Raw genomic sequence first — 20,168 nt, 5'->3', positions numbered from 1 at the left:
TTAATATTATATTGTGAATACCTATAATAAATAACATTCATATATATGAAAATGTTGTAATAAATCAATATTATTGATATAATATATATGAAATGAAAATAAATACGAGACTTGGCTTGATACACGGTTAATATTAAGTGTCATCACTTTTTAGATAATAATGTTTGAAAACGAAAGCCAAGGTTGTATATATTATTATATGGCAACAATTGTTTTCCGACCTTTATCGTTAATCTAATTCAGGCTAATGTTATTATTAGTGCTGTTGTTATATATATTATATATATATTATAAATGTTTCATATGCGCTCGGTTTTATGTGATATATTACCAGAGAGTTATATGGAAATGATAGATTTTAAATTTATCATAAAAATACAAATGATTTAACTCAATATTTATATTGGTTAATCAAAAATAATTGGTACATGTGTGAAATATATATGTATGGCGAAATAAAATGATATTTTAAAATGAAATATGTAAATATGAATTATATTATAGAATTATATATGAAAAATTCTAGTTACTGTGGGCAAACGTGGCGTGTAACAAATATAAAGAATTTTAAAACGATTATGAAGCTAAACAAAGATAGCCATATTCGTATCAAGATTATTTTCCTCCCTCCTAAATGCAATTTAAAGAAAAATACTCTATAATAAATTTTGTATTACTAATTTCTATTTTAAAAAAATATGAAAGTAATATGAATTAAAAACATTATTCTGGTTGATCCTGCCAGTAGTTATATGCTTGTCTCAAAGATTAAGCCATGCATGTCTAAGTACACACGAATTAAAAGTGAAACCGCAAAAGGCTCATTATATCAGTTATGGTTCCTTAGATCGTTAACAGTTACTTGGATAACTGTGGTAATTCTAGAGCTAATACATGCAATTAAAACATGAACCTTATGGGACATGTGCTTTTATTAGGCTAAAACCAAGCGATCGCAAGATCGTTATACTGGTTGAACTCTAGATAACATGCAGATCGTATGGTCTTGTACCGACGACAGATCTTTCAAATGTCTGCCCTATCAACTTTTGATGGTAGTATCTAGGACTACCATGGTTGCAACGGGTAACGGGGAATCAGGGTTCGATTCCGGAGAGGGAGCCTGAGAAACGGCTACCACATCTAAGGAAGGCAGCAGGCGCGTAAATTACCCACTCCCAGCTCGGGGAGGTAGTGACGAAAAATAACAATACAGGACTCATATCCGAGGCCCTGTAATTGGAATGAGTACACTTTAAATCCTTTAACAAGGACCAATTGGAGGGCAAGTCTGGTGCCAGCAGCCGCGGTAATTCCAGCTCCAATAGCGTATATTAAAGTTGTTGCGGTTAAAACGTTCGTAGTTGAACTTGTGCTTCATACGGGTAGTACAACTTACAATTGTGGTTAGTACTATACCTTTATGTATGTAAGCGTATTACCGGTGGAGTTCTTATATATGTTTAAATACTTGTATTTTTTCATATGTTCCTCCTATTTAAAAACCTGCATTAGTGCTCTTAAACGAGTGTTATTGTGGGCCGGTACAATTACTTTGAACAAATTAGAGTGCTTAAAGCAGGCTTCAAATGCCTGAATATTCTGTGCATGGGATAATGAAATAAGACCTCTGTTCTGCTTTCATTGGTTTTCAGATCAAGAGGTAATGATTAATAGAAGCAGTTTGGGGGCATTAGTATTACGACGCGAGAGGTGAAATTCTTGGACCGTCGTAAGACTAACTTAAGCGAAAGCATTTGCCAAAGATGTTTTCATTAATCAAGAACGAAAGTTAGAGGTTCGAAGGCGATCAGATACCGCCCTAGTTCTAACCATAAACGATGCCAGCTAGCAATTGGGTGTAGCTACTTTTATGGCTCTCTCAGTCGCTTCCCGGGAAACCAAAGCTTTTGGGCTCCGGGGGAAGTATGGTTGCAAAGCTGAAACTTAAAGGAATTGACGGAAGGGCACCACCAGGAGTGGAGCCTGCGGCTTAATTTGACTCAACACGGGAAAACTTACCAGGTCCGAACATAAGTGTGTAAGACAGATTGATAGCTCTTTCTCGAATCTATGGGTGGTGGTGCATGGCCGTTCTTAGTTCGTGGAGTGATTTGTCTGGTTAATTCCGATAACGAACGAGACTCAAATATATTAAATAGATATCTTCAGGATTATGGTGTTGAAGCTTATATAGCCTTCATTCATGGTGGCAGTAAAATGTTTATTGTGTTTGAATGTGTTTATATAAGTGGAGCTGTACCTGTTGGTTTGTCCCATTATAAGGACACTAGCTTCTTAAATGGACAAATTGCGTCTAGCAATAATGAGATTGAGCAATAACAGGTCTGTGATGCCCTTAGATGTCCTGGGCTGCACGCGCGCTACAATGAAAGTATCAACGTGTATTTCCTAGACCGAGAGGTCCGGGTAAACCGCTGAACCACTTTCATGCTTGGGATTGTGAACTGAAACTGTTCACATGAACTTGGAATTCCCAGTAAGTGTGAGTCATTAACTCGCATTGATTACGTCCCTGCCCTTTGTACACACCGCCCGTCGCTACTACCGATTGAATTATTTAGTGAGGTCTCCGGACGTGATCACTGTGACGCCTTGCGTGTTACGGTTGTTTCGCAAAAGTTGACCGAACTTGATTATTTAGAGGAAGTAAAAGTCGTAACAAGGTTTCCGTAGGTGAACCTGCGGAAGGATCATTATTGTATAATATCTTTACCGTTAACACAAAATTTTGTATTATTTAATAATACAAAAAAATAAATTTGCCAAAAAATATATTATATTATATAATCTATATATATATATATATATAAATATGTCAAAAAATATATCAAAAATATCTTATCTAATTTAAAGCGTTTTAATGAAAGAAAAGTATAGTCCTATGGACTTAAATAGCTCGAGCAAATGGTGTCCAATGCCGAGTAATTATTATGAGATATCAATTACGAGTCGTGGGCGGAGGCTCTGATGTCCATAAAATAAAAATCGACCTGGCCAATCGATTAGAGATACAGATAGATAGAAGATATATATACGATATGTTAAATATATAATATATAATAGAATATAATATAATTACTTTGTGTGTATATGGACCATAATATACACGCGTTGCGCATATGTATTGTTCATCTAAGTTATGGGCATACATTGGTTAATGCAACAACCTAAAATATATAATGTTGTACCCGGTTAATAATCAGGTTAATGTTTTATATAAAATGCAATATATATCAAACTTAAATAGAAATAAAATGAAAAATGAAAATTGGTATTATATTGTTTATATGAAACTAAGACATTTCGCAACATTTATTTTAGGTATAAAAATACATTTATTGAAGGAATTGATATATGCCAGTAAAATGGTGTATTTTTAATTTCTTTCAATAAAAACACAATTGACGAAATTAAAAAAACAAATATTATAAAACTCTAAGCGGTGGATCACTCGGCTCATGGGTCGATGAAGAACGCAGCAAACTGTGCGTCATCGTGTGAACTGCAGGACACATGAACATCGACATTTTGAACGCATATCGCAGTCCATGCTGTTATGTACTTTAATTAATTTTATAGTGCTGCTTGGACTACATATGGTTGAGGGTTGTAAGACTATGCTAATTAAGTTGTTTATAAAATTTTTAAATAAAATTTATAAGCACATGGTATATTATTGGATAATTATTTATTATTCATAATATTAAAAATATATGAAAACATTAACGCACAATGGATGTGATAAACGAAGAAAAATATTTTCGTTTTCAATCAAATGATACTGAGAAATGTCTAGCATAAAAAATGTTGAAATATTTTTCATCTAGAATTGTCTCTTATTAATGATTAGAAATTCGAAAGCTATTGGAAATGTTATTGCTCTTCGTTGGTTCTTTATAATTATCGAATTTATAAAATGTTTTCTCATTATATTTAAAGAATTAATTAATAAAAAGTTATATACAACCTCAACTCATATGGGACTACCCCCTGAATTTAAGCATATTAATTAGGGGAGGAAAAGAAACTAACAAGGATTTTCTTAGTAGCGGCGAGCGAAAAGAAATCAGTTCAGCACTAAGTCACTTTGTCTATATGGCAAATGTGAGATGCAGTGTATGGAGCGTCAATATTCTAGTATGAGAAATTAACGATTTAAGTCCTTCTTAAATGAGGCCATTTACCCATAGAGGGTGCCAGGCCCGTATAACGTTAATGATTACTAGATGATGTTTCCAAAGAGTCGTGTTGCTTGATAGTGCAGCACTAAGTGGGTGGTAAACTCCATCTAAAACTAAATATAACCATGAGACCGATAGTAAACAAGTACCGTGAGGGAAAGTTGAAAAGAACTCTGAATAGAGAGTTAAACAGTACGTGAAACTGCTTAGAGGTTAAGCCCGATGAACCTGAATATCCATTATGGAAAATTCATCATTAAAATTGTAATATTTAAACAATATTATGATAATAGTGTGCATTTTTTCCATATAAGGACATTGTAATCTATTAACATACAAAATTTATCATAAAATATGGCTTATAGTTTAATCCAATTAAAATGCTTGCGTTTTAACACAGATTAAATGTCATTAATTTGATAAAGTGTTGATAGATTTATATGAATACAGTGCGTTAATTTTTCGGAATTATATAATGGCATAATTATCATTGATTTTTGTGTTTATTATAAGCACTTGTATGATTAACAATGCGAAAGATTCAGGATACCTTCGGGACCCGTCTTGAAACACGGACCAAGGAGTCTAACATATGTGCAAGTTATTGGGATATAAACCTAATAGCGTAATTAACTTGACTAATAATGGGATTAGTTTTTAACTATTTATAGCTAATTAACACAATCCCGGGGCGTTCTATATAGTTATGTATAATGATATTTATATTATTTATGCCTCTAACTGGAACGTACCTTGAGCATATATGCTGTGACCCGAAAGATGGTGAACTATACTTGATCAGGTTGAAGTCAGGGGAAACCCTGATGGAAGACCGAAACAGTTCTGACGTGCAAATCGATTGTCAGAATTGAGTATAGGGGCGAAAGACCAATCGAACCATCTAGTAGCTGGTTCCTTCCGAAGTTTCCCTCAGGATAGCTGGTGCATTTTAATGTTATATAAAATAATCTTATCTGGTAAAGCGAATGATTAGAGGCCTTAGGGTCGAAACGATCTTAACCTATTCTCAAACTTTAAATGGGTAAGAACCTTAACTTTCTTGATATGAAGTTTAAGGTTATGATATAATGTGCCCAGTGGGCCACTTTTGGTAAGCAGAACTGGCGCTGTGGGATGAACCAAACGTAATGTTACGGTGCCCAAATTAACAACTCATGCAGATACCATGAAAGGCGTTGGTTGCTTAAAACAGCAGGACGGTGATCATGGAAGTCGAAATCCGCTAAGGAGTGTGTAACAACTCACCTGCCGAAGCAACTAGCCCTTAAAATGGATGGCGCTTAAGTTGTATACCTATACATTACCGCTAAAGTAGATGATTTATATTACTTGTAATATAAATTTTGAAACTTTAGTGAGTAGGAAGGTACAATGGTATGCGTAGAAGTGTTTGGCGTAAGCCTGCATGGAGCTGCCATTGGTACAGATCTTGGTGGTAGTAGCAAATAATCGAATGAGACCTTGGAGGACTGAAGTGGAGAAGGGTTTCGTGTGAACAGTGGTTGATCACGAGTTAGTCGGTCCTAAGTTCAAGGCGAAAGCCGAAAATTTTCAAGTAAAACAAAAAGCAAACTATTAAGAAACACAAATAATAATAAAAGGCAAAAATAATATACTTGAATAATTTTGAACGAAAGGGAATACGGTTCCAATTCCGTAACCTGTTGAGTATCCGTTTGTTATTAAATATGGGCCTCGTGCTCATCCTGGCAACAGGAACGACCATAAAGAAGCCGTCGAGAGATATCGGAAGAGTTTTCTTTTCTGTTTTATAGCCGTACTACCATGGAAGTCTTTCGCAGAGAGATATGGTAGATGGGCTAGAAGAGCATGACATATACTGTTGTGTCGATATTTTCTCCTCGGACCTTGAAAATTTATGGTGGGGACACGCAAACTTCTCAACAGGCCGTACCAATATCCGCAGCTGGTCTCCAAGGTGAAGAGTCTCTAGTCGATAGAATAATGTAGGTAAGGGAAGTCGGCAAATTAGATCCGTAACTTCGGGATAAGGATTGGCTCTGAAGATTGAGATAGTCGGGCTTGATTGGGAAACAATAACATGGTTTATGTGCTCGTTCTGGGTAAATAGAGTTTCTTTCATTTATGGAAGTTACTTGTTCCCCGGATAGTTTAGTTACGTAGCCAATTGTGGAACTTTCTTGCTAAAATTTTTAAGAATACTAATTGGGTCAAACCAATTAGTTCTTATTAATTATAACGATTATCAATTAACAATCAATTCAGAACTGGCACGGACTTGGGGAATCCGACTGTCTAATTAAAACAAAGCATTGTGATGGCCCTAGCGGGTGTTGACACAATGTGATTTCTGCCCAGTGCTCTGAATGTCAAAGTGAAGAAATTCAAGTAAGCGCGGGTCAACGGCGGGAGTAACTATGACTCTCTTAAGGTAGCCAAATGCCTCGTCATCTAATTAGTGACGCGCATGAATGGATTAACGAGATTCCTACTGTCCCTATCAGACGTGTTTTTCGTGCGCTCCGGTTGATTTTTCGATTTCGAGAGAAGTAGACGGAATAAATTCCTAAAAAGTGAATTTCCTGAAAGGGTTTCACCTGGAAAGTGCTTGGTGTGTTTTTCGCGATTGTGCATTGCGTATTTTCGCGGAAAATCGAGCTTTTCGTCTGGTAATTTTCCACTTGCGCCACGTGCGTTTTGGGAAAAGAGAGCGCGTCGCTCTCTGAGAGAGAACAGAGCTGTGCACAGCCAGCTGTCGAACAGCTGTTTAGCGGGTGTGTGTCCCGACTAATTTCGGAGTTGCCACCTCGTCTGCTGGATCGAGTATCGGATCTTGGTAAGTGTACAAGCTTATTGTGTCCGAGAAAAGGGCGATAGATGGCGTCGGTGCCCCCTCCAGAGGGCGCCAATATGGAGATGTCGGACAGCGACAAGAGTGCAAGCAGTCGGGCAAGCAGTGCTGCTAGAGGTAGAAGTCGCCCTAAAGGCAAGCGGACCAAGGCGCCGCCGAGGTCCGTTTCGCAGGCCAAGGTGGCTGCCATTCACGGTAGTTTGGGCTTACCGGAGCCGGATTTTGATGAGGCGCTTTCCTCGCTTGAGGGACCGTCTACGTCCATGGAAGCCGCCATCGCCGCCACTCTCGCCAGAGTTGCAAACAGTGCTGCGGCTGTGGAAGATGTTGTTGCCCCCCTCGTGCTGCTCAAGCCACCGGATTCGTTGTTCCTGCTGTGCCCACTGCCGCTAAACCGATGGTCAAACATCGTATTGACGATTCGTCAACGGTCGCGAGTGAGCTCTCCCAAATAAGGGATGAGTTTGTGACCAATGTGGTGTCGCTGAAGTTGAACACTTCGCAGGCTAGCGCAATGATGCGTAGCCTGAATAGGTACGAGGAGATGGTGCTTTCGCTGGCAATGCGTAACGCCGTCCTCGAGGAGATGAGTAAGCGGCAATCGCTTGCTCCTCCTACGCCCGTTGTCGCGCCAGCTGTGGTCTCATTGCCGCCCACCGGATATGCAGCTGCGTATCCGAGCCTTCCGGTGCCGCATGCTGCTCCGGTTCCTGCGCCGAGGAAGCCTCGTGAGACTTGGTCTGCTGTTGTAGTCAGCAAGGACCCAAGCGTCACGGGCAACCAGGTTGCAGAGAAGGTGCGCAAGGAGATTGCCCCTACGCTTGGTGTTCGCCTGCACGAGGTGAGAGGGCTTGCGCGTGGCGGTGCCATAATCCGCACCCCCTCGTCAGGAGAAATAAAAAAGGTTGTCGCAAGCAAGAGGTTCGGCGAAGTTGGCCTGGAGGTGCAACAGAACCCTGCGCAGCGACCCAAAGTGGTGGTGAGCAACGTGGACACGGCCACGACGCCGGCTGACTTTATGAAGGAGCTGTATAAGAACAACTTCGCAGAAGTGATGGACTTGGCTGCGTTTGAAAAGGCGGTGCACCTGGAGAAGCCGTGGACTGCAGCTGATGGCGCCACAGTAAATGTGACGCTTGAGGTGAATGCCATTGCTTTGGAGATCCTGGACGGAGGCAAGGCGTATATCGGCTGGTTTGCCTATAACTGCCGAGCGCTGGTGCGTACTTACGCGTGCCACAGATGCGTTGGCTTTGACCACAAAGTCGCGCAGTGCCGATACAAGGAGAATGTGTGCCGCCAGTGCGGACAGGCCGGCCACAGTGCGCGAGGCTGCACCAATCCGACGGACTGCCGGAATTGCCGCTTCAAGGGCTACCCGTCGGGGCATCATATGCTCTCGCCGGGTTGTCCTGTGTATGCGGCGGTGCTGGCGAGGGTGAATGCTAGACATTAATGTTTAGCTTCATCCAAGCAAACTGTGGTCGTGGCGAAGTTGCGATGTCCGACGCTCTAGTCAGAATGCGACAGTCAAATTGCCTGTTCGCACTGCTACAGGAGCCGTACCTCGGAGCCGAGTTTTTGGGAAGGCTGCCCGCAGGGCAAAGGGTCTTTTCGAATCCGAGTGGAGATGCAGCCATTGCTGTGGACCATCACGATGCCATCTGCATGCCAGTGGAGCCCCTCACCACGGAGTTTGGCGTATGCGTGAGGCTGCAAGGGAGTTTTGGCTCAATCTTCCTTTGCTCCGCATACTGCCGGTTCGGTTTTCCGCTAGAGCCGTACCTCAGGTATATGGATGCGTTTCTGCTGCAGGCCAGCAGAACTCCCGCAATCCTTGGACTGGATGCGAATGCAGCATCCCCCATGTGGTTTAGCAAACTCTCTCACTTTGCTGAGAGACACGCTAACTACTCTCGGGGTGAGCTGTTGTGTGAGTGGATACTGGAGAAGGGAGCCATCGCCCTTAACCAGCCTAGCGAGGTATACACGTTCAATAACATGAGAGGATTCCACAGCGATATTGACGTGACAATTGCCAACAATGCAGCGAATATGTGGGCCACATATGAATGGAGAGTGGACGAGTGGGGGCCAAGTGACCACAACATTATTTATGTTGAGGCCACCTTGACCACCACTAACGCGATCGAGGGTGTACCTCCTGTGCCGTCCTGGAACTTCTCCAATGCACGTTGGCGATTGTTCGAACAGGAGATAGTGAGGAGAGCAGCCGAAATTCCGGAAGAACTTTTTGAATCGCCGTTGGACGACCAGGTTTCGACCTTGCGGCAGATTGTCCACGATGTGTGCGATCTTGCCCTGGGCCGAAGGACACCTGGACAACCGAGGAGAAGAGTGGGCTGGTGGACCGCTGACCTTAGCGCAGGGCGCCGCAGAGTCAGGAGACTCCGACGCCGTGTACAGGATGCTCGCCGTCGTGGAGACGTGGACGAGATTGAGCGGCTTGTGATCGAGTTGAGGCTTGCCTCAGCCGATTACAAAAAGCTCATCCTGAACACTCAAGGAGGACCACTGGAGACGCTTTGTTGGAGAGAATTCGCACGATCCCTGGGGGCGTGTCTACAAGATTTGCCGAGGTCGAAAACGGACGGAGATTGGGTGCCTGCGTGTAAATGGCGAGCTGGTCGACTGATTGGGGTGACTGTGCGCGAGTGCTCCTTCGTAACTTTTTCCCAGTTGCGGAGTCTGATGCACCGATTGCCTTACCGCAGGATGTCCCACCGACCCTTGAAGTGGCCGAGATTGCTGCTTGTGTCGCCAAGCTGAAGAGCAGACGCTCTCCCGGCATGGATGGCATCAACGGCACAATCTGCAAGGCAGTCTGGCGCGCCATTCCTGAGCACCTAACGGCGTTGTTTTCCCGCTGTATTCGGTTGGGGTACTTTCCCAGTGAGTGGAAGTGTCCACGTGTAGTGGCACTGCTCAAGGGACCCAACAAGGATAAATGTGAGCCATCTTCCTATCGGGGGATCTGCTTGCTTCCAGTTTTTGGAAAGGTGCTCGAGGCCATCATGGTTAATCGTGTGAAAGAAGTTCTTCCGGAAGGATGCAGATGGCAGTTTGGTTTTCGCCAAGGACGATGTGTGGAGGATGCTTGGAGACACGTTATGAGCAGCGTCCGTGCCTCCCCGGCAGTATACGTGCTCGGAATCTTCGTGGACTTCAAAGGAGCATTTGACAACGTCGAATGGAGCGCTGCGCTGCGCCACCTAGATGCCCTGGGATGCCGAGAAATGAGCTTGTGGCAGAGCTTTTTCTCCGGCCGGGGCGCAACGATCAAAAGCAGTTATGGGACAGTCAATGTCCCTGTAACTAGAGGTTGCCCGCAGGGGTCAATCAGTGGCCCATTCATATGGGACGTTCTGATGGATGTACTGCTACAGCGCCTTGAGCCGTACTGCACTTTGAGTGCGTACGCGGATGATCTGTTGCTACTCGTCGAAGGAAACAGTCGAAGAAATCTAGAGGAAAAAGGAGCGCAACTGATGTCCATCGTAGAAACGTGGGGAGTGGAAATTGGCGTTGCCGTTTCCACCAGCAAGACGGTCATAATGCTGTTAAAAGGTTCCCTTAACCGGAGTCCGTCGGTAAGATTTGCAGGAGCAAATCTACCATACGTTAGCAGCTGCCGGTACCTTGGCATCACAGTCAGCGAGCGCATGAGTTTTCTCAAGCACATCGATACTGCTGAAGGAGCGAATGACTGGAGTCGTTGGAGCATTGGCGCGTGTGCTTCGAGCTGACTGGGGATTCAGTCCTCGAGCCAGGCGGACCATATATGCCGGACTCATGGCGCCATGCGCGCTATTTGGTGCCTCGGTGTGGTACGCCACGGGGCAAGGCAAGTAGTCGCAAAAATGCGTCTAAATGCCTGCCAAAGGCTGATCCTACTTGGATGCCTTCCGGTATGCCGAACAGTGTCAACCCTGGCACTGCAGGTGCTTGCTGGAGCTCCCCCGTTTGATTTGGCTGCTATGAAAATAGCAGTCAAATACAAACTCAGAACGTGGATACCCGCTGGAGGAGTACGACTGGACCTACGGCGAAGACCTCACAGGTCTAAGCTGGGAGCAACGAATGGTGCGGATAGACGATTGCCTACTGCTGGACTGGCAGGACAGATGGGACGATGTTGATGCACCAGGACGGGTGACCAACAAATTCGTACCAGATGTCAGGCTCATCTATCGGAATCCAAATTTTGGGTTCCCGATGCGTACGGGATTCTTGCTCACAGGGCACGGATCGTTCAATGCATTTCTGCACAGGAGAGCCCTCAGCGATACTGCCGCATGCTCATGTGGCGATCCAAATGAGGACTGGGAGCACATTTTATGTGCTTGTCCGTTATATGCAGACTTGCGCGACCTCGATGGACTTGGTGTGCGGCGCGTTGGCGAAAACTGGATATTCGAAGGAATTCTGGAGGACGAGGAGAGGATGCAGCGATTGACGGAGTTCGCTGAAGAGGTGTTCGACCGCAGGAGGGGCATTTAGCCCAACTTCCTTGCTGTGTGGTTAGCGGCGAAGAATTCTGCCACAGCTCGCCATTGCTTGTCGTAGGAGGCGACTAATATGGCACATGGGCACCCTATCCGGGCTTGTCGGAGCCAAAGGGGGAGGGCCTACCGAGCCCTTAATTTCGGTACCACGGGTTGGGCAGTTTTCCAAGGCTGCCCATTGAGGTCGGCCCCCTTGTGGGAGTATCGTGGTGGCTGTGGTTGACACCCATATCGCGGGTAGAACTCTCGGGTTCGACGTGGAGTTGCGTTATACAACTCGGGTGCTGTGACCCATAGAGCAGTAGAGATTTTAGATGATCTCGCCCCTCAGCAAGGGGGAGTGTTTGCCCGGCAAGTAAACACTCGAATTGACACCGGGGTGGTTGCTATGTACATAGCTATAGCTTCTAGTCCGGGGCGTTGGTCTGGCGCTTAATCTAGACACATGCACTATATACTCACTTGTGGGTGTGTTATGTACTCACTTGTGGGTGCATGATATATCAACTTGTGGGTATATTAGAGTGCCGTGGTTGTAATCCCTTCAGTGTGGAACACGCCACGTAAAATAAGTGTCGGAGAGATCTGTTTTACACCTGTCCCTATCTACTATCTAGCGAAACCACAGCCAAGGGAACGGGCTTGGAATAATTAGCGGGGAAAGAAGACCCTTTTGAGCTTGACTCTAATCTGGCAGTGTAAGGAGACATAAGAGGTGTAGAATAAGTGGGAGATATTAGACCTCGGTTTGGTATCGCCAATGAAATACCACTACTCTTATTGTTTCCTTACTTACTTGATTAAATGGAACGTGTATCATTTCCTAGCCATTATACGGATATATTTATTATATCTTATGGTATTGGGTTTTGATGCAAGCTTCTTGATCAAAGTATCACGAGTTTGTTATATAATCGCAAACAAATTCTTTAATAAAAGGAGTGCATTTATGTATTTTTGATTTGAAAATTTGGTATAACTCCAATTACTCAGGTATGATCCAATTCAAGGACATTGCCAGGTAGGGAGTTTGACTGGGGCGGTACATCTCTCAAATAATAACGGAGGTGTCCCAAGGCCAGCTCAGTGCGGACAGAAACCACACATAGAGCAAAAGGGCAAATGCTGACTTGATCTCGGTGTTCAGTACACACAGGGACAGCAAAAGCTCGGCCTATCGATCCTTTTGGTTTAAAGAGTTTTTAACAAGAGGTGTCAGAAAAGTTACCATAGGGATAACTGGCTTGTGGCGGCCAAGCGTTCATAGCGACGTCGCTTTTTGATCCTTCGATGTCGGCTCTTCCTATCATTGTGAAGCAAAATTCACCAAGCGTTGGATTGTTCACCCATGCAAGGGAACGTGAGCTGGGTTTAGACCGTCGTGAGACAGGTTAGTTTTACCCTACTAATGACAAAACGTTGTTGCGACAGCATTCCTGCGTAGTACGAGAGGAACCGCAGGTACGGACCAATGGCACAATACTTGTTCGAGCGAACAGTGGTATGACGCTACGTCCGTTGGATTATGCCTGAACGCCTCTAAGGTCGTATCCGTGCTGGACTGCAATGATAAATAAGGGGCAATTTGCATTGTATGGCTTTCTAAACCATTTAAAGTTTATAATTTATTTTATGAACGACAATGGATGTGATGCCAATGTAATTTGTAACATAGTAAATTGGGAGGATCTTCGATCACCTGATGCCGCGCTAGTTACATATAAAAACATTATTTAATACAATGACAAAGCCTAGAATCAATTGTAAACGACTTTTGTAACAGGCAAGGTGTTGTAAGTGGTTGAGCAGCTGCCATACTGCGATCCACTGAAGCTTATCCTTTGCTTGATGATTCGATAATAAATATATATATATATAATATATAACATAATCAATTTAAATTATCATCATATATGTTTGATAGTTTTTGTTGTTATATATTATTTATATATTTTATTAGGAGGAGGAGGTTAAATATGATATGGATTAGATATAACCTAATTAAACAGGTAGCCAAATGCATCGTCATCTTAATAGTCAGTCGCGATCGAACTCTCGTTGAGTACAGACGTGCCTACGGACCGCCGCGAACGCGAACACGCGAACAAAGCAAACAAGACAAATCGTCAACAACATCATAACATCCGATACAACAACCGTTACGGTGTCAGCCAGCTGCGCTGTGATTGGCCACTGCTATCGCGTGATCAAGCCACAGCGTGAACTTTTTGCGTGCAGGTGCATAAGCACCGGTACACATACACACACTCACACGCAAGCGCCTGTGCGTGTTATCTTTTCGTGCTACTGTTTAACCAACAACAACAACACAGCCAAGCGCAAACAGTTTAAGCTTGCCTTACAGGCAGCTTACTCGTTCCCCCCCCCCCCCCCTCTCCTCACCCTTGCCATGGATTGGCAAGCTGCGCCTAGTGACAGGCTGTCAAGCAAGACAGGCAACAACAACAACAAGAGGAAGAAGAAGAACTCTTCAGGAGACGACTCGGACTCCTCTGGATCTCTCGAATCTGGGGAAATTAAGCGCAAACCTGTACGGAAAACTACTCAACTCGCAGCATCGGTCTTGCCTGAGGGACCAAGCACCAGCAAAGCAGCAAGGGCGGCCCTGTACAGTAACAGGTTTGCAGCACTCTCTTCTGATGATGATGATGAAGAGGTAGAGGACAACGAGGAGTATACGCCCACAGATGAGGAGCTGAAGATGGAACTGGACAAGGTTAAGAAATCCACAATCAAAAAGCGAGTCGATGAGCCCAAGGTAATCAGACCACCCCCGATATTTATACCTGATGTGACCAACTTCAAAGCCCTGACCAAATCAATTGCTACCGTCCTCGGCAATAACGTTGAGGTCACATACAAGGCGACCAGGAATAACAATGTCAGAGTCATGACGCAGGATAAGGCAAGTTACTCCGCCCTGAAGGAATTCCTCAATGAGAACAACAAGCGATACCACACGTTCCAGCCCCGTGATGAACGCGCCTACCGCATTGTCATTAAAGGCCTCCACTACTCCACCGAGCTAGATGACATCAAAGCAGGACTTCAAAGCCAAGGGCACAAGGTGAGAGATCTGCACAACCTCACCCAAAAAGTCACCAAGAAGCCACTTAACATTTTCTTTGTAAATCTCGAGCCGGCTAACAACAACAAAGAGGCCTACCAGGTTAAGCGTCTCTGCAGCTCAGTGGTGACCATAGAGCCCCCAATAAAATTTAATGATGTGCCCCAGTGCTATCGCTGTCAGGGGTTCGGGCACACTCAGAGGTACTGCCATCTAGAGGAGAGATGTGTTAAATGCGGAGCCGGTCACTCCTCGACGGACTGCACTAAGATCGGTAGCGAACCAGCGTACTGCCTGCACTGCCAAGGCCCACATCCTGCATCCTACAAAGGCTGCCCTGCGTATAAGAAGGCCAAAAGTCTGCAAGCTCCTAGGCAGCCAGCCCCTAGGGCCCAACAACCCGCCAAATCTCGCATGGTTGACCCCTCTATCAGCTTTGCCAACGTGGCTAGGAATTCTGTAGCCCCCGAGAAGCCCCAGCAGCAAGCTCCACCTGAAGCCACCCAAGACTACATGATGGCAGCTATGATGTCACGTATGGAAGGTCTGTTGGAAAAGATGATGGACCGGATATTCAAGCAAATGACGGAGATGTTCACCTCCATCCTTGCCAAGGTCTGCAAATAGGCCTGCGAATAGTTCTTTGGAACGCGAACGGCCTGATAAGTAGCAGGCCAGAGGTGGAACATTTTGTCCACACCAATAACATAGACATACTCCTCATATCCGAAACCCATTTTACCAGCAGATCCTACTTCAGGCTTCACGGCTACGACCTTGTTCACGCTGACCATCCCAACGGCAGTGCACGCGGCGGAGCGGCTATATTGATAAAATCAGGGATAAAATTCAATGAGCTGGCTACCCTGCAAGAAGACTGGGTTCAGTGCGCCAAAATAAACCTCCCCAGCCCTCTTGGAGATCTAACCATTGCTGCAGCGTACCTCCCTCCCAGACACAGGGTGTCCGAAGAACAATTCGAACTACTGCTGAGTAGTTTGGGTAACAGATTTTTAATTGGAGGTGACTTTAACGCAAAACACCAATGGTGGGGATCTCGGATTAACAACCCTAAAGGTCGTGGCCTGCTTCGATGCATGCAGCGAAACGGCATAGATTGCCACAGCACTGGTGAGCCCACTTATTGGCCTACTGACGCATCGAAGCTCCCAGACATCTTGGATATTGCCCTCTCCAAAGGCTTTGATCGCTCCAAAGTCTCGTGCTCTTCTAATGCGGACCTCTTTTCTGATCACAGCGCAGTTGAACTGCGACTAAATCTTCCGGCAATCAGGAAAGGTTCGCGGACCAGAATGATTAGAAAGAGTACGTGTCCGGCTGCCTATAAAGCATGGATGACGGAGAACATCGACCCTCTTCAAGAGCTCACTACCACCGAGCATATTGATGCTGCCATCATAGAGCTGACGCAGCAGATGTGCAACGCTGCTACACATGCATCGCCGAGAATCCCCACCACACCTAAACCTCCCACTAAGGATCTGCATCTCTGGTCTCCTGATGTTGCTGCACTGGTTGCAGAAAAGAGGCGGCTACGAAGAGTCTGGTTTCTGTCCAGAAACCCGAGGGATAAGTGCGCCTTTAATAGAGCCGCTAAGCAGCTAAAGGAAGATCTACTCAGGCTCAGGCAGAGCGCGTTTGAGGAATTCCTGGCCAACGTCGAACCTGGCGATCCGCAGCATAATCTCTGGCGAGTCACTAGACACATAAAGCGGCCAACACGACGGGCTGCTCCTGTCAAACGTGCTAATGGAGACTGGTGTCGCACCGAATTGGATCAAGCCGAGGCGTTTGCTGAGCACCTGCGTTCGACTTTCACGCCAAATATAAGGTGCAGTGAGCTTGACATCGCTGAAACTGATCGTGTCCTTGCCAGCAGCATCAATGATGACAGCAGTAGAACCACGTTGGACCATGTAACCGCTGAAGAGATCGAACTGGAGGTGAAAGAGCTAAAAACAAACAAATCGCCTGGCGCTGATGGCATTGAAGCGCTTGCTATCAAGCTCCTTCCAGCTCCTTGCTTTCAAATGCTGGCCAACACCTTCAACAGATGCTTCCAACTGGGTCATTTTCCAACCCCATGGAAAACAGCAGAGGTAATCATGATCCACAAACCCGGTAAGCCTGAAGCAAACCTTGCATCATATCGTCCGATCAGTTTGCTGGCGATACTCTCCAAAATACTTGAAAGAGTATTTTTGCGTAGAGTGTTGCCAGTTCTGGATGAGGCTGAACTGATCCCGGATCATCAGTTTGGCTTCAGGCGTTCCCACTCCACACCGGAACAGTGCCATCGTCTGGTTCGAGCCATCCTTAAAGCGTTTGAGGAAAGGAAATACTGCTGTGCTGTTCTGCTGGATGTTAAGCAGGCTTTTGACCGCGTCTGGCACCCAGGGCTGCTGCAGAAAATCAAGAGTAATTTACCACACTCCCACTACGCCTTCGTCCGCTCGTACCTTGAGGGCAGGACCTTTTACGTTAGATGCGGCGAGACTAGGTCGACCACTAAGGACATCAAAGCCGGGGTACCTCAAGGCAGCGTATTGGGGCCTGTGCTTTATACGATTTTCACGGCGGACCTACCCATCACAGTTCCAAATGGTCTCATTGTCGCCACCTACGCGGACGATACTGCCTTCCTCGCCACTGCAGATCTCCCTCAGGAAGCCTCGAGTATTCTGCAGAGGCAGTTAAATGCCCTCGAGCCCTGGCTACGTAGGTGGAACATCACTGTGAACGCCGAGAAATCCACACAGACTACGTTCGCGCTACGACCCGGGAACTGCCCGCCTGTTAGCCTCAATGGGGAGGCCATCCCCGATGACCCTACACCAAAGTACTTGGGTATGACACTCGACAGGCGGCTGACATGGCGCGCCCATATTCTGCGCAAAAGGAAACTGGTGGTGGATAGATTGCGTCAGTATCAGTGGCTGATTGGGAGGCGATCTAAGCTAAGAGTAAATCTTAAGCTCCTTGTTTACAAGACCATCATCAAGCCAATCTGGACTTACGGCATCCAGTTGTGGGGTACTGCCAGTACGACAAACCGTAAGGCAATCCAAAGGGTACAGAACAAGGCTCTGCGGATGGTCTCGGGTGCCCACCCGTTCCACGACAACGAGACCATTCACGAGGTACTTGGCGTCCCTTGGGTCACGGAGGAAATAAAAAAGTTCAGCCAAAAATACGTAAATAGGCTGTACAACCATCCCAACGTCCTTGCCATCGACATCCTGGACAACAGCCAAATTAGAAGAAGACTCCGGAGAACCCACCCGTTGGACCTCGTACTGGACTAGGATCTGCAGTTAATTCCCTCTGTTATTTGTTATTTGATACTATATGAAATTTATCTATTGTAAAATGTGAATGTATTATCCCTAAAATTTAATTATTGTCTAATTTGGACAGATTTTAAATAAATAATATGATTATGAAAAAAAAAAAAAAAAAAAAAATCTTAATAGTGACGCGAATGTGTGATATTATATATCTTAAGAGTATAAGTCACATACAGTAGCCTAATGTTCTATCGTCATCTATTTAGTGACGCAGATATAAATTGTCAAAATATAATAAGTCTTGCTTGATAGCAAAACTTATGTCTCTTATTAAAGGCAAATGAAATGATATCTATGCATATTAAAGAAGAAAGAATTATAAAGCCATATAAATAAACATATTTTAATATGAAAAATATGAATCTAAAAACTACACAAGTCTTTTTTGGTAGCCAAATGAATCGTCATCTACTTAGTGACGCATATAATAAAATGTCAAATTAAAAGAGTCTTACTACAAGTCTTTTTTGGTAGCCAAATGAATCGTCATTTACTTAGTGACGCATATAATAAAATGTCAAATTAAAAGAGTCTTACTACAAGTCCCTTTATTAAAGGCGGCAAATTAAACGGTATATATATTTATTTTAAATATATATATACAATTTGAAAAAAAACTAAAACGAAAAATTGCATACATATTAAAAAGACTTTTAATATGAAAAATACGAGCCTAAAAACTACAAGTCACTTATGGTAGCCAAATGCATCGTCATCTTAATAGTGACGCGAATGTGAAAACAAATGCCGAGTGCTGAAGTTCCAGGTAAGAGCTTAGATATTATATATCTTAGGACTATAAGTCACATACAGTAGCCAAATGAATCGTCATCTATTTAGTGACGCAGATATAAATTGTCAAAATATAATAAGTCTTGCTTGATAGCAAAACTAATGTCTCTTATTAAAGGCAAATGAAATGATATCTATGCATATTAAATAAGAAGAAAGAATTATTAATACAAGTCATTTTTGGTAGCCAAATGAATCGTCATCTTACTTAGTGACGCATATAAACAAATCTCAAATTAAAAGAGTCTTATTTATATTATAAATATATACAAATATACAAAAAAAAATGTTCCATATGAAAAATTTGAGTCTAAAAACTACAAGTCCCTTATGGTTGCCAAATGGAATCGTCATCTACTTAGTGACGCTGATAAAAAATTGTCAAAGTAACAAGATTTACTAAAAGTTTCGAATTAATAAATGAAATGAATATGAAATGAAATGAAATGAAATGGAATGGAATGGAATGGAATGAAATGAAATGAAATGAAATTTAATATATTTAATATTAAAAAAATATATCTATATTCATTTGGGTAAATTGAGAATATCCATACAATGGATTGCTTATAGTAAAGCAACAAAATATATGGGTATTTCTCAGAACATATAATATTAATATGATTTTGTGAATTCCTATAATAAATAACATTCATATATATGAAAATGTTATCATATATCAATATTATTGATATATTATATATGGAATGTATGGAAAATATAAAATATTCCTTCAATTTCCTCAAGCATATGGAGGAAATTCATATGAAGGCAGACTTTTAGTACTGTAAACACGCAGTTTAAAGACGGGGTGTCCAAAAACATATATAGGGTAGTGCCTGTTGGCTGGCAACCAAATATATGGGTATTTCTCAGAACTTATAAAATTAAAATTATATTGTGAATACCTATAATAAATAACATTCATATATATGAAAATGTTGTGATATATCAATATTATTGATATATTATAAATGAAATGTATGGAAAATATAAAATATTCCTTCAATTTCCTCAAGTATATGGAGGAAATTCATATGAAGGCAGACTTTTAGTACTGTAAACATGCAGTTTAAAGACGGCGTGTCCAAAAACATATATAGGGTAGTGCCTGTTGGCTGGCAACCAAATATATGGGTATTTCTCAGAACATATAAAATTAATATTATATTGTGAATACCTATAATAAATAACATTCATATATATGAAAATGTTGTAATATATCAATATTATTGATATATTATATATGAAATGTATGGAAAATATAAAATATTCCTTCAATTTCCTCAAGTATATGGAGGAAATTCATATGAAGGGAGACTTTTAGTACTGTAA

At 43.3% G+C, this 20,168-nt stretch overlaps 2 non-coding genes and 1 pseudogene across 2 annotated transcripts; all 3 read left to right on the top strand.

The window, feature by feature from the left end:
* The first annotated feature begins 725 nt into the window (after window positions 1-725).
* Window positions 726-2,720, top strand: LOC121467211. Its single transcript, XR_005977349.1, has one exon. It is a non-coding gene; the product is annotated as a small subunit ribosomal RNA (ribosomal RNA).
* Window positions 2,721-3,455: 735 nt separating this feature from the next.
* Window positions 3,456-3,634, top strand: LOC121467206. The gene has a single exon (XR_005977344.1). It is a non-coding gene; the product is annotated as a 5.8S ribosomal RNA (ribosomal RNA).
* Window positions 3,635-3,987: 353 nt separating this feature from the next.
* Window positions 3,988-13,442, top strand: LOC121467221 (annotated as a pseudogene).
* Window positions 13,443-20,168: the final 6,726 nt, after the last annotated feature.

Source organism: Drosophila elegans, unplaced genomic scaffold (assembly GCF_018152505.1).
Source record: "Drosophila elegans isolate 14027-0461.03 unplaced genomic scaffold, ASM1815250v1 contig_243, whole genome shotgun sequence".
NCBI classification, from domain to species: domain Eukaryota; kingdom Metazoa; phylum Arthropoda; class Insecta; order Diptera; family Drosophilidae; genus Drosophila; species Drosophila elegans.
This window is presented reverse-complemented; position numbering and strand designations above follow the sequence as displayed.